This window comes from Molothrus ater, chromosome 14 (genome assembly GCF_012460135.2).
Source record: "Molothrus ater isolate BHLD 08-10-18 breed brown headed cowbird chromosome 14, BPBGC_Mater_1.1, whole genome shotgun sequence".
NCBI classification, from domain to species: Eukaryota; Metazoa; Chordata; class Aves; order Passeriformes; family Icteridae; genus Molothrus; species Molothrus ater.
The window spans coordinates 17,640,258-17,656,117 of NC_050491.2; the positions used below are offsets into that span (position 1 = coordinate 17,640,258).

General features: G+C 39.8%; 2 long non-coding RNA genes across 2 annotated transcripts; both read right to left on the reverse strand.

Annotated features, from left to right (window-relative positions):
- Positions 1-849: 849 nt before the first annotated feature.
- On the reverse strand, positions 850-4,938 carry LOC118698772 (uncharacterized). The gene is made up of 3 exons (XR_004981945.2): positions 4,440-4,938; positions 3,655-3,765; positions 850-995 (listed from the first exon to the last, which is right to left on the reverse strand). It is a non-coding gene; the product is annotated as an uncharacterized LOC118698772 (long non-coding RNA).
- A 6,210-nt stretch (positions 4,939-11,148) lies between these two features.
- On the reverse strand, positions 11,149-14,718 carry LOC118698505 (uncharacterized). The gene is made up of 3 exons (XR_004981897.1): positions 14,660-14,718; positions 11,336-11,390; positions 11,149-11,232 (listed from the first exon to the last, which is right to left on the reverse strand). It is a non-coding gene; the product is annotated as an uncharacterized LOC118698505 (long non-coding RNA).
- Between the last annotated feature and the right edge of the window lie 1,142 nt (positions 14,719-15,860).

The following is a 15,860-nucleotide window of genomic DNA, read 5'->3' on the forward strand; positions in this document are numbered from 1 at the left end:
GTTTCTTTTTTTTTTTTTTTTTTTAATGACCTATTTAAAGTTACATTTTTCAAATAATTTAAGGAGAAGACTTAGTTAATGCTACTTAATCAAAGTTCCCTGCAAATAACTTAAAGGTGACAGGTCAGCAAAGACATGCTTACTTAAAGACAGTATTTTAAGATTTAAAATGCTAAGAGTCTTACCAAGCCTAAGCTGCTAAAAATTATAATAAAGCATAAGAGAAGTTCAAACCTTATTTATTTCAAGATCAGATTTATTATTTTTTTCAAGACCTTGCAGGCAGAGAAACAGGCAAGAATTAACACAGCAACAATTTCTTTGAAAGAACACGTCCTATATACAATGGTGGATGGATGATGATTGATCCCTTCTGTTATCCAAAATATTTGGGATTTCTGGCCAATTCTTCTCCGTGGCCTAAATGAGGTTTTGTGTTTTAGGTAGTTGAAATTATTCACTGTGGAGTTGATTTTCTTTCTGCAGACATGGTGTGACATCTGTAAATACACTGCAGAACTGTGTTATTTCCTAGTTCTTCTTGGTTGTAAAGTTCTTTTTTAAATGGCTGTTGCTGTAGTTTGAAATGAAAATGGTGACCTTATCAAGCACTATCATTATTGTGCCTTCAAGGGACTCAGCCACTCTCCTTCACTCTGATATTCAATGTCTGACTGGCTTGGAGTTCTGGCTCTTTTATTTTGCTGAAGTTACCAAAGAAAAGGGACTCTGCATTGTCTCCTCTGTTGCTTTCTTTGGGCACATTTTATTTTAGAATACTGCACAGCAGGATTCTGATTCCAAGTTAGTAATTGGAATAGTATTCTAATTAGAATCACATACCTAGAACTTCACTTTTCAGAGCTGCATGGTGAATAAGTGATTGAAGAACAAACCCAAGTGATTTTCTACTTTTTATAAGGTTGAGAGGATGGCGTGGAGCATCCAGTGAAGGCAGCACAGACTGCTGGAAGGAGAGAATTCACTGCTATAACCTGGGGGAAAGGAAAAAAAAAACTAAAAAACACCAGCTAGTGAAATGGAGCAAACCACAAGTTCAAAATTCTAAAGCAGATTTGACATAAGCACTGATATATTACTAGCCTTAAACCAAAATATAACTCAGCCTTGCAGCCTGGGCTGTGAGAGTGACAGGGCCTGAACACCCTTTTTGTATCAGAGCGCTCTTGGAATTTCAACAGCTCAGTAAGGGAGGAGCAGGGCCTGAGAGGGGGAGGTTGCACCTCTGTGCATTCTCCAAATCACTGCTAGACCAGCAAAAAATAATCCAGGACAGATTTTGGATCCATTTGAAGATTTGGGAGGCAAATGTGTCAAGCATATTAAGAACGAAGCAGCAAATCCAGGCAGTTTTTAAATACCAAATGATGTGATTTAGTTTAGAGTGAAGCAATCAGTGTTTGGAGAATTCCTTTAATGACATTGTCTCTCCCTCTGGAAATTACCTATTCAGCGCAGGAAATTTCTGTTTGGTTATTTCTGCAGGTAAACATTGTATTTATTACATTCAGAAAGCAACAGAAATTTAGATGGCTGAGCCTACCCAAGCTCCTGTAGCATTTTCCTTCTCCTTTACATTTGTAATAAACATGAATTATATATGGAGACAGCCATGCTTTGTTTAAACTGCTGCACTAAGTACCCCGTGGCAGCAGTGAATCAATGCTTTGCTTTCTCATACATTTGAATGAAAGTAATAACTGGAATAAACAATTAATCTGATGATACACAGGAACTCTCTGTAGCTAAGTAGAAGTAGAAGAATAATACTGTTCCATTGTTCATCCATTTGTCATTTGTTGATGGTCACACTTTATTGACTTTACATATTATTTGTCTAATTATTTGATTCTTAAAGTTATTTTGAATAATTTATTCAGTCTTCGCTTAAACTGATGTCTGAAATTTATTTTTTGCTTGATCTCCAACTAATAAGCCAATTATGATCAGCTTTAGAAGTTATTAACCAGACTCCAGTTTCTATTTTTGCCACCTAATTAAATCTAATGCTCCTGGTGCTACAGTGACACATTGGGCACTTAATGTGTTAATGTTTTGGATTTTTTAATGGTAGTATTTGTATAATACATATGCATAGACATGTAGGTAAGATAATGAAAAAAAAAATTATTTATAAATACCAATGGCTACTTGTTTTTTATCTTGAAAGACCAGGATGAGCTCTAGTTGGGCTTTAAGGCTGTTTGGATGTGTCAGGAGACAATAGGGGAGGGAAATTGCTCAGAGGAGCTTTCATTAAGCTTCTGCTCCCTGGTGCCCTGGAGGTGCCGTGGATGTTATTGAATTAAGGAGGAAACAAGGGCGGGTGCACAGTGACATTCCCTGGACAAGCAGGAAACATTGGATAATACATTCCCAGAGCTTGCTCCATTTTTCTCCTGATTTTCCATTTTCTCCTGATTTTAGAAATGGAGGAACTCAAACCACTTAAATGCGAGAAATAAACACTGCATGGAATGTTCCTTTTTTTGATTTGTCTGTCTCTGCTAGGTGAAACCAAGGAACAAGGAAAATTCTCTCTTTACAGGACTATTACCCACCATACTTGCTGAAATTCTTGTGTTTGCTCATTAAATGCAGAGATATTTCACTGAAAGAAGAAATTCCTGGGATGTTTCTGATTGAGATTGGCCTTGCACCTACACAGACTTTCCTGTTGCTCTCCCAGAAATTAAATAGGGTCAGTTAATAAATTTGTTCTGGACTAACTAATAGTTTACCATGGGTAAAGGGCTGGAGCAAGCAAGCAAGACCAGGACCTTGCATGAAGGGGAAAAATGAGATATTTCCTCCCCCGCATGAAGCTTCATCCTATTTTTACATTGAGAAAATCAATCTACACTCACAGAGATCACAGGAGACATTCCTGGTTTCTTTTTGAGGCTGACAGGGACAAAATCTCTTTGGGACAGGACAAGTCCAAAACATGAGCTTGCCTTTGGGAGGCAAGAGTTTTAATGGAGAGCACTGCTGTGAAAAATATTTATCTTTGCTTCCTGCCAAGCCTTGAAAGGATTTGGAGTAGTTTCTGTGTAGCCAGTGGTATTGATGTTTAAATGATCAAAAACATGGCTTTGAACATCTTTGTCTCGAGGCCTGGATAATTTCTTCTTCAGACACTAAAACAAGCCATTGTAAAGCTGCTGAAAAAAGGAAAAAGAAGTTCCCATGGATGGACTCTTATGCTTAAAAATATTTAAAAAAAAATAAAATCCCAGAGCATTGCAATGTTACAAGCTTTACTCTTTTTATCCAGAAATGGGTTTATGTTTGGGGAGGATGGGACAAAACATGTCACAAATTCCTTCTGCTAGGAAGAAATAGCATTATTATGTTCACTGTTTCCTCAATAATATTTCTGAATAACCACACAGATTTCTGTATTGACGAGGAAACATTAGGAGTTGTTTCATTTCAGGGATTTTTTTTTCCTTTTTTAAATTTTTCCTCTTTTAAATTCTCTCACATTCTCTTTCCTTGTACTAGATTTGTTCATTTGCTTAGATCATCCTGCCTGCTTTTCTTTCCCCCACGCCCCCTCCATATTTTCATTAAACCAAGAAATTTGTGAACCCTTTTGCTTAATGTGGGCTTTTATTTTAGATCTCTCACCTTTTATTGTGCCCCCCGAAGAGGAATTGGGGTGTTGGGGTTGATCATGCACCAAACCACAGACAGAACTCTCAGGCAGCCTGGATTTTCTTCATGCCTGTACACCATAACCTAAAAACCACCCCAACCAACCAACTAACCAACCAACCGACCAACCAACCAACCAACTAACCAACCAACCAACCAACCAACCAACCAACCAACCAACCAACCAACCAACCAACCAACCAACCACCCCAACCAACCAACCGACCAACCGACCAACCAACCAACCACCCCAACCAACCAACCAACCAACCAACCAACCAACCAACCAACCAACCAACCACCCCAACAAACCAACCAACCAACTAACCAACCAACCAACCAACCAACCAACCACGCCACCAACCAACCAACCAACCAACCAACCACCCCAACCACCCCAACCAACCAACCTACCAACCAACCAACCACCCCAACCAACCAACCAACCAACCAACCACCCCAACCTACCAACCAACCAACCAACCACCCGAACCTACCAACCAACCAACCACCCCACCAACCAACCAACCAACCACCCCAACCGACCAACCAATCACCCCACCAACCAACTAACCAACCAACCAACCAACCAACCAACCAACCAACCAACCAACCACCCCCACCAACCAATCCCCCCACCAACCGACCAACCAACCACCCCAACCAACCGACCGCCCCAACCAACCAACCACCCCACCAACCAACCCACCAACCAACCAACTAACCAACCACCCCAACCAACCAACCAACCAACCCACCCTCTTCATTTTGTCCTTGAATTCTCAGTGAGAGAACTTCATGAACGGCACAGAGGGATTTTTCCTGTAAGTGACAATGCGCCTGTTCCATTTGCTGTGAGGATCTGATGCTCTTTAATCCTCCAGGTTATTCACTGATTTCCACTTCTGCAGGCACTTGTGCCGTCCCAGGCATTGCTGTGCTTACAGATGCACCTGAGCTGCTCCTGCCAGGAGATAATCTGCCATTCTGCTTTCAGGCTGTGCTGAAAATGTCTTAAAATTGTCATAAATACCAAGCACCACGTTTATAGCTGGATGTCTCTTCTTTCTTTCCAATTTTAATGGTTTATCTTGCCTTGTTTGGCATAAAAATTACCTCATAACATAAAAACTATGGTAACTCTATATATTTTTTGCCCCTACATTTATATATCTTTTTTGAAATTATTCAATGTCAAAAGGAAGGTGGAAAAGTCTACTTGAAAAATGTGAGGAGCTCACACTTCCAAAGGTAAACTTTTCCCTGTTTGCAAAATCAAGTGAAAGAGATAATCCAAGTGTGATGGTTTGATAAGGCTGATGATTACAAAAAGCCAAATGACCATGAAAATAAAATAGAGCTTTGAATTAAGACAAGATATTTTTATTTTTATTTCCCTTCTCCCACTGACTGGCTCTAATAACATATTTTTTTCCTACATTACATATATATATATATATATAAATATATATAATATAATATATATATATATATTATATATATTATATTATCCATATTATCTATATTATATATATATTCTTAATTATATATATACACACACATTTATATATATATATTTATACACATTTATATATATTTATATATATATACAAACACACATTTTATATATATATATATATGTATCTTTTTTCCAAATTATTCAATGTCAAAAGGAAGGTGGAAAAGTCTACTTGAAAATTTTGAGGAGCTCACACTTCCAAAGGTAAACTTTTCCCTGCTTGCAAAATCAAGTGAAAGAGATAATCCAAGTGTGATGGTTTGATAAGGCTGATGATTACAAAAAGCCAAATGACAATGAAAATAAAATAGAGCTTTGAATTAAGACAAGCTAATTTTATTTCCCTTCTCCCACTGACTGGCTCTAATAACTTTTAAGGACAAAGCTGTTCTGCATGACCACACTGGGATTGCATCCCCTGCTGAGATGTGAGTCCTCCTCTGCATTTTTGGTGAAATATAGTGAAATTAAGATGACTGATAATTGAGTTTGTAAAACGGCTTGGCAATCATGAAGGTGAGCCTGGCTTCCATTCAGCCAAGAGACTTGCTGGCATTAATTCTTGTTATGTTAGGAGGAAAAAAGTCAATTCCAAGATAACATTTCCTGGCTGATCTAAGGCCTGGGTGTCCTCACATTTTGTTTAGCCTGGCTACAGATGTTTGATGGGATATGGACAGATAATTGAGTGGAGGATCAAGTCTTATTCCTGGAATTGCTTCTAGGGCTACTGAAGTAAATTTTCTCAGTTCGATAACATCAAGAAAGCTTTAAGTAAATGAAACATCTTGTATTGTGGTCAGAGACATGAAAGGTACCACTGCAATAACCAAAGCAGTCATATTATCAAGAAATATGCCAAAGGAAGCCAGTAGCATTCTCATTTGAAAAGAAATAAATAAAAGAAATTATCGTAATCAGAATTCAGGAAGGGAAAATTGATCCCACTTCTGAAATCCATAAAAGTGTATGTAGGAATAAAACATTTTAAATGCAGTTAACACTTGTAGTCACCATTTCCTTTCAACTGTATTCTGGAGTCTGCCTGCCTCAGTCCTGTAGAAGGTGATAATTGCTTGCTGCCAAAACAAAAAGAATGGCAAATAATAATGAATTAATAAATAATTAATAATAAATAATAATTATTCTCATGATAGTGAGAAGGTTGATATTTTTAATTTCTTTTTTTTCTTGCAAAGAAGGAGCGTGTGAACTGCATTTATTCAATTTCCTGTCAGAAAATCAGCTGTCACTCTGGTTTTTTTCTGGTTCCCAGTCTCTGCATGTTCCTGGTGCAGGGGCTGCCTCTGCAGCAGCACAGGGCAGTCTGTTCCCTTTGTCACATCTGCTCACACCCCAGGTGACATGGATGTGCTGAGACAGGACCTGATGAGACTCAACACATCCCCAACACGGAGCCCTGCTCTCTCCTGGTCTTGGGACGAGGGTGGGAACTGAAATTCTGATGGAAAGGGACCTCAGGCAATTGTGCGTTTATTTACTGGACTCACTGATTGAATAAGAACATTCCATTTCAACAGGGAATGTAGTCAGTAATATTTAATGAAAACATTTACTGAACTGTGTGATTTTAGCATGGTTTTTTCTCATTGCCTGTTTTGCAAATGTTAATGTGAGAGTCATAAATGAACAGAGGGCCAACCTAAGTCACTGCTACTGCTTGTTAGAAACCAATTGAATCTGTGATTAAACAATGTACAAGCCTTGTTCTAATCCTATTCATGGAATTAATTTTATTCTGTAGGAATAATTTTTTTATAGGAAGATCATATATAGAAAGCATGTCATGAGAGATTTATCAACAAACTCAATTAAACTAAAAGCCAGAATGCCTGGACTAGCAAAATTATACAAGAGAAATTGCTTCATGAAGTTAATGGTAATGCATTACATCCAGTGATGATCCAGCCTTCCTTCTGACTCAGGCTAAGATTTAAAAGGGAAAAAAAAAAACCAAAACAAAATCAGAACCTTTTTCTCTGTATAAACACAAAAGAATATGACCCTTTTAATCTTAACATGAACTGCAGGCTCATAAAGCTCTAACTAAAAGCAAATCCTTGGTGTTTATTGCTGGTAGGAGACAATGGATGGGCATGGGCAGGAAATGAAGTTCCCCCAGTGAGAGGGGGATTTTGTGCAGCGACGACAGCAGAACCCATTGAGGCGTTCATCCTTCACCTTTTTTCAGGTAGAAAAACCTGCTGAAGTACTGTAAATACCCTTTTCCCTGGTAGAAAATGAAAACGGGGGAAACACAGATCACAACGAATATTTATGAGATGGTATGATTAAATAATATTGCTAATAGAATACAAAATGGTATTGCTAATAAATCTATTACCATTAATATATGGTAATAGAATACAGTATTTCTTATTAATTACAGATAACTACACATCCATGCACTCCCCAGAAACCTCCCTCCAGCCACGCGGGGAGCCCCAGTGGCACCAGCAGTGTGGCAGAGGCTCAGGGGTGTGTGGGGTGCTGCTCTCTGGGTTTGGATAAGGCAGCCACCACCTCCTTGGCTGAGCTCTGTTTTTGATGCTGCTGAGTGCTGCTGCCTTTGGACAATTTCAGCAGATGTGGTGCTTTACCCAGTTTTGCAGGTTCAGCCAGGCAGTCCCCAGAGCTCACCAGACCTTGGAAGGCTTTGACAGAATCAGTTAGGTTGGAAAAGGCCTCTGAGGTCGCCAGGCCCAGCCTCTGACCCAACTCCACGTTGTCACACAGACCTTGGCACCAAATGCCACGTCCAGGCTTTCCTCAAACACCTCCAGGGGTGGTGACTCCACCACCTGCCCAAGCAGCTTTTCCCAGTGTTTGACAGCCCTTTCTGTGAGGAAATTCCCTGAATGTCCAGCCTGAACCTCCCCTGGCTCACACTGAGGCCATGTCCTCTCCTGCTGTCACTTCTTGCCTGGAAGCAGAGCCTGACCCCTCCTCTCCAGGCTAAAATACTCTCTCCACATCTCACCCTCTCTTCTGGCACCTTCCTGTCCATCCCCACACGTCAGCAGCTCTGGACTCAGCTCACAGGACTTTGCACAGAGGGTCTGAGACCCCCTGAACTCCCTGAGGGGCACACAAAACTCTGTGTGATGGGGAAATGTCACCTGTACCCTGAGGGTGACACACAAAACTCTGTGTGATGGCTAAAATGCCACCTGTACCCCTGGGGGGCACACAAAGAGCTCTGTGTGATGGGGAAATGTCACCTGTACCCCTGGGGGGCACACACACAGCTCTGTGTGATGGGGAAATGCCATTTTTACCCCTGGGGGGCTCACACAAAATTCTGTGGGATGGGGAAATGCCATCTGTACCCCTGGTAGGGTGCCCTGTGTGACATTCCCAGCTCCACGCTCTGCACTGAAGGGACAATGCTCATTTAAAGCCAAGATTAATTTCCCACTCCCTGCTGGATTAACAGATCCACAGCCAATTTTGGGACAGGTACCTGAACTGAAGTAGTTAAGGGATGCTGAAAATCCTAAAGAGCTTCCATCTGAATTTATTTCTTATTTTTTAGGAAGCTTGTTCCCCCCACCTATTGATAATATCATTGCTACTTGAGAAATAAAGGCCTCTGCTTTTCTATTGGGGTACAGCCAGATCTTGGCTTGCCCACACTGTTCATTACAAGATGAATAAAAATGTTGATTTTGCTATTTGAGCACTGCCTGCTTGTTATTTCTCCCATGTTAAGTACAGCTTGCTGCCTGTTTGTTGAAAGACAAAAGAAAATCAATACAAGTGTTGAAAAGGAACCTTGAGTATTCAACTTTGCAAACAAAGTTCTTAAATAAGCACCAAGAAAAGTGGTAATAGAAAAAAATATGAATGCCTGACTTAATTAGCAGTGTTCACATGAGGAATATTGTTTCTTCAAGTGTAAAAGACCAAGTGGAAAAAGAAAAAAGAAAAGTGTTTTCAAGGAAACTAAAAATGGAATGATCCCATAGATTTTCATTTCAGCTATGGTATGTTCAATACTGATATGTCTTAAATTATTTGTTGACACATAGAAAAATTAAGAGAAAAAAATTAATACCTCATACTTAAAATATAAAAAATAAAACACGATTTTTATTTTAGTTGTTGCCAAGAATTATTGAATCACCTTTATAATCTTTCAGCTTCTAGCCTTTGAATATCTCAGAGCATTCTTCTGGGCATTCTGAAGGTGAAGAAACTTTAAATAATTTATGATTCTCTCAGGAAAAAAAAAAGACAAGTCTGCAATCCTATGTTTTGGTGGTTTTCTTCTTTTTCTTTAAGCTAATTTTACAAAAGAAATAAAACATATGGATATATTCCCTGTCTGCTCCTGAATTAAGACACTGATATAAAAATAAATAGAGGAAAAAAGTTGGATACTGACTCATTGGGTTGAACATAAATTAATTGTTTGGTTCTTCTGTATTAATGTCCATAAATTTCACATGGATTTTCTCACTGATTTCTAATTAGTTGTAAGAATATATTTTATATACCTGAATTGATATCACAGTATATTAAAAAAATACTGAGTCTTTTTAGGTAAGGAGCAAAACATATCATTCACATGAGAAAAACCTACCTAAAAAGTAGAATTAATGATGTCTGGTTCCATCTCACATATAATTTCAAAGTTGCTTGCCAGGACAGAGCTGCCCAGCACAATTAGACTTTCATGTACTAACGAGAGCAGGAAGAGCTGCCAGCCAAAAAAAGAAAAGATAAGCCAATCAATCCTGAAATACAAAAGAATTTTCTGTGAGGATGAGAAAGGTCCATCCAAGGAGGAGCTGGGGAAATAAGAAGCCACTGGTGTGGGTTTGCTCATTGGCAGCATTTCCTAGGGAACTGGCACTGGGGAGAAGGACACCAGCTATTAGATATTGATATTTACCCCTCTCAATTACAGCCTTGTGAATATTTGGATTCTTAAGAGAAGCAAGAGTGCAAATAAAGAGTCAGAAGAGCTACAGTGATGTCCTACATGAAGCTTTCAGTTTCAGCTCTCTTTCCCATTCCTTTGTCAATTTTTCATCCTCCTCCCACTTCCCCAACCTCCTTTCTTATAGTATTAAGTCATTTAACTGCTGCTATGAAATTCCCAGATGAGAAATGGGTAGGAGAGAAGCCTGCTCATATTTCTTATGGATATTTAAATAGGGAGCACCAGAACTTAGAAACCAGACAGAGAATTGTCCTCTGGAGACTGGTGTGCAATCATATAGAGAAGAGTGTTTGGTGTGTTTGGAGAGTTTTGTTAACCTCTGTCTTTATAAAGCTGACACAAAAGAGCCACACTCTGGGCTTAGGATCACTTCACTTTTTGGTGCAAATCAACAAAATTTGTCTATTAGAGTCACTGGACACAAAATGGTATCTCAAGACACAGTTATTCCTTCACTGTAAGAAGAAAAGATATTTATCTAGAGCTGATCTGGCACAGAATAGCCATTACTCTGGCACTGTAGAGCAGTGGTTTTGAACACTCTTTACAGAGCACTCAAAAATAATTTTTCCACATCACTTTCAGCCCCAGCCAGATTTAGCAGTTTCAGAGGTACCTTGGTAACATGCCACCAATATGTACCAAAAATGAGAGAGACTTCTGATCCAGAAATCCTTTTAATTCAGACAATTAAAGAGGTACAGTTCTGAGCAAAGCAGTTTGTGTTTATACTCTACATGTTATGCAATTAAAAAAAATAAATCAAAAGCTCTTGGGGACTGTGCTTATTTTTTAATGAAATCAATGTCAGCATCTAGTTACTAATAAGAAACTCTCAATAACAGATCCTTGCAAGAAAGAAAGTTGTTTCAGCTTCAGGCTGATAAAAGGATTATTAGAAAACAGCTCTCTGTGTGAGTGTGCATGGCTGAATGTTTAAACAATCTTGAAAAATAATACTTTGAAGCCACTCACCTCAGGCTGATATAAAGACAGTCTGGTCCCACTAAAAGCCGGTGGGGATCTGGATCTAAATATGATGGATTCAGGAGAAAATCTGGAACTGATGAAAATGGCTGTAAAAAGGCCACTCACCCACATAAATCATCCTTTTGGTCATGCTAAGGTTTTGGGAGAAGTTTCCACAGCAGTTTTTTAATACTTACCCACTGCCAGCTTGCTGGGATTTTCTGCAGTAGCAGTAGTCTCCATGCACACTTACTGTGTAAAATAACAGCAGAAAAAAGGGTTGACATAATGAGTCATTACAATTTAAATCTTATTACACAAAGCTTCATTTGAGTCAATATGCACAGTGCAGAACTGCAGGGGTGCCTTTCAGCCTGGGGAGAGAGGAATGAGGCACAAAATCCCATTATGGGCAAGGGAAGGGACACAAAATTCTCATTATGTATAAAGGAAGGGACATCTAATTCTCATTATGGGTAAGGAACACCCAATCCTCATTGTGGGTAAGGGGGGGACACCCCATTCTTATTGTAGGTAAAGGAGGGGACACCCAATTTTCACTATGGAGAAGAGATACAAAATTCTCATTATGGGTAAAGGAAGGGACACCCTATTCTCATGGTGGGTAAAAGACACCCCATTCTCATTATAAGTAAGGGAGAGTACACCTAATTTTCATTGTGGGATAAAAAATTCTCATTATGGGTAAAGGAAGGGACACCCAAACCTCATTATGGGTAAAGGAAGGGACACCCTATTTTCATTGTGGATAAGGGACACCCAATTCTCATTATGGATAAAGGAAGGGACACACAATTTTCATTGTAGGTAAGGAAAGGACACTCAATTCTCATTTTGGGTAAGGAAGGGACACCCAATTCTCATTATGGGTAAGGGACATACAATTCTCATTTTGGGTAGGGGAAGGGACCCAGCCCCACCTTCTCTAATCCCCTTGGGGTCCCCTAACCCACACCAGGCTGTGGCTACTGCAGAGAGCACTCACAGCAAAATCACTGCGTTCCAAACCTTGGGTTTGTCTCATTCAGAACTTTTTTGGAAATGACCTTGCATTCACTCAGTGCAAAAATATAATTGACAGTGATGATGAGTCCTAATTGCCAGAGGAATAAATGGAGGCTTTCAGAAACTGGGAAGGGGAGGGACATAAACCACATTAGCATGGATCATGTAGTTCCTCTCCTCTCATTATCTTTCCAGGCAGCCTGCTGAATTGTCTCTTCCCACCCTCTCATCGTTGTCCACAGAAAGAGCTGTTACTGAACCTGGTCACACCTCTCTTGAATTTTAGGATATATTTTTAATTATTGCTTTTTAATAAATCATGCTAGCTTATATGCTTATGGTTTTAGTTGCTTGCTTTACTAATGACTTGTTCCAGCTAATTAAAGGAAATCTCCAGGAAATCTCTTTTTTCTGATAAGTAGGTTGCACAAACATCTTCAAGGAGAATGCATCCTTCCAGACATAAATCTGTGCTTAGAACTGCCAAGTCTGTTTGCGCAGGCTGGAGTGCTGTGCTTGTAACTTCAGTTTTATTTCATTATTGTACATTCATGTGCAGTTGAAAAGAGATATTTATTATTAATTACCGGGGATTTTTGAAAGAGCATCTTGTAAAATATTTTTAATTATGGACAATGGTACTGTAGATTAGAATCAGTTATAGATTTACTGGGAATATGTACATCAAAAAGGGTTGAATTCCCAAAAAAGTGCATCCTAACTTTCAAGTTAACAAAAGTGTTTCTTCTTTTAGTACTTCAGTGCAATTAAGGGATTTGATTTATGAATGTGAACCATCTAATCTTTCCAACTTTTAAATTTTTCCTAGTTTTTGCAGAAAAACTCAGTTTAATTCAGATAGCTTGCACTGCTTACAGAACTTTACAGTTTAAGAAAATATCCAATTATCAGAGCATTATTTTGAAAAAAAAAAAATTTTGCAGCCTTTGTTAAAACAGAGTCCGAATAAAGACGTTAGATTCTATTAAAGATGAGAGCTGCACAGATTGTGTGTTTGAATTCATTCTGAAATGAACTAGAGAGGCCCTCCCTAACCCCTCCATGGGCAGGAAGGTGCAGGTGAGCAGGGCAGTGCTGCCTCTGCAGAGTGGCAGCAGCAGGAATTCAGCTTCGTGCACCCCTTGCCCAAGGGGCTTGCAAAGGCCCTTTGGAGAAGAGCAGGATTTCCACTGCGGCTGTGCTGTGGGCCTGACAGAGAATTCATCAGCCTTTATTGATTGGGAGGGAGGCATGGCTGGAGAGAGGAGGATTGATCTGAAATCTCCCTTGGCTGAGTTAACTCTTGAGGGATCTGCTCCCATCAGGATGGAGCTCTGGGGAGTGACCTGCAAGGATGGGAAATGTGCTCCTCTGTCCCTTTGCTTTGCAGTGCGTGTGAAAAGCTCTGCCTTGCTCTTGGGATTGGTTTTTTTTCCTCCCTCCATTAGCTTTCAGAAACATTATCTTTGCTAAGTTTAGCATTCCTCGATTTTCCCGGGCAATTCTTCGTGGAATTACAGAGCAGCACTTTGCTCTGAGATGGGCTGGTAAAGGGATAAGGGACAAAGAGCTATTGACTTTCTATTCAAGCCGCAGTCTTGTGAGAAACTGAAGGTGGCAAAAGCTATCCACCAGCAGCCTGGCTTAGCTGGGAGTTCTGAGCCAGCCCCTCCTGTCCCCAGATGTCCCAGCATCTCCCCAGGACATTTCTGTGGTCACTTTTGCCGCCCCCTGTCACTGAAGAGCTGGGCATGGCGATCCCTGTGGGTCCCTTCATAATCAGAACGTTCTGTCTCTGGGATTCTGCTTCCCTCCCAGAGGAACCTGCAGCTTGTTATTCTCCAAGACAGGACCATGAGCTAGGCAGCCCGGGAGGATTGTCCTTGCTGAGGTTTCTCCCCTGCAAAGCAGAGCCTGGGACCTCCCAGCTCTGTGTTCACTCCCCCAGCTTTGCCCTTCATCTCACATCTGCAGATTTCACAAGTCCAGACTTGGTTCAGTGACAGCCATCTGAAACATTCCTGCAAGGAACATTTTTCTATTCCTCTATTGTACCTTTCCCTTTTTTTTTTTTTTTTTCCTTACTTTTATTTTTCTTCCCCATTTCTGTCACTTCCCAGGTGACCTCTCACGTGCCTTGGTGGCCTTTCCCCCAGCTCGTCATTCCCCATGAGCGACTGATACATCAAGTGCCACCATGGATTAGCTTCTGATCTCAGCTTTTCCCTGCACTGAGGGACAAACAGATTCATTCTTTGTCCTCTGCTGCTCTTCACAGTCTAAAGGTCCTTTCTACACACAAGGCCGTTGCTTTCCCTGCAGTCTTCTTCAAGAAGAAGAAATAAACACATTTTTCTTACCTGCCTCTCACACCCTCTTTGTGGCAAAGAAATGAAAGGCATTCAAAGGCAAGACCAAGAAGCTACAGTTTTCTAAGTATGTTTTGCAATAGTTTAAAATAAATACAAATATGATATTATAATTTAGAATGTTACCTTTGAAAGCAGATTGTTCACACCTGTCAGCTTCACAAAGGAATAAACAGCAGATAACCTGAAATAAAGAATAAGCATGAAATTCAGTGAATCTCAGTAGCTTAAGATCTCAAGATCTTTATTTCAATACTTGGATTACCTTGTCTCAAGATCTTTATTATTTTAAGTACTTCAGTCTTAAGAAACCTACATATAGGAACTTATTTTCCCATTTATTCTGCTTTACTTCACATGATGGACCACCAGCTGTAAATGGGAATTTAGTGCCAAGGACCAGACTGAAGTAAATCTGAAGTAAAACTTCCTCAATGTGCATGATGTTGTTATTGAGTTTGCAATTCAGGGTTAAAAAAAATTAAATAATCAGACAGACCATGCCTTTGAAATTGTTAATCATGAGAAGGAAGGTGCAAACCTGCATTTGCATGGATTCCTGTGAAGGGAACAAAAGAAATCACAGCCATTCTTTTAATGATTAATCAAATTAAGAAGGCTCTATAAATATTCTGGTTCTCCCTGAAAGATACACGGGAAAAGAAATCCAGAGCAGTGAAGGATTTGATACACAGCTGGCAGTGTTTCTTTCCAAAAAAAAATCGTGATATGACCCAAGAAAAAGCTCTGATTTCTGAGAGTTTTATTACATTTTATAAACTTCTCATCTTTGCTACTGAAACCACTAGACTACTTACTGTGTTAAAAATAAAGTGATCATTGTAGTGAGTTCACCTTCAAATCATCTCATATTTCTTCTATACTGCCTTTGCATTTATGAGTTACAGCATATTGATTTCACCCTTCCCTTGCACTGAGTCTGACTCTCCCTTAATAGACAAAATGACTATTTGCTTTCTATAAATCCTACTATTTGTATTTCTTTTCTTCTCTGGGCTGTAATCTGTGACTTACAATAGGCCACTGCTCAGGGAAATGATGAGGTGCTGGCTCAGCCTTAATATTGTTCAAACAACAAAAAAACTCCAAGTGCCAGCCTCTTGTTACCAGAGCTTTTCTCACAGGTGTCCTTTAAATTATCTGACTTCCCAAGCAGCAGAGCAGAGCTTTCTGTTCACCTGAGAGCTCTCAGGTAATTATCTCATGGCACATTTGATCTCCTCACAAAGCTCAGCGTTGGCTCCTGCTCCTTGCTCCATCCTTTGCAGCTCCAATTCCTCATCCCAGTTCCTCATCCCAATTCTCC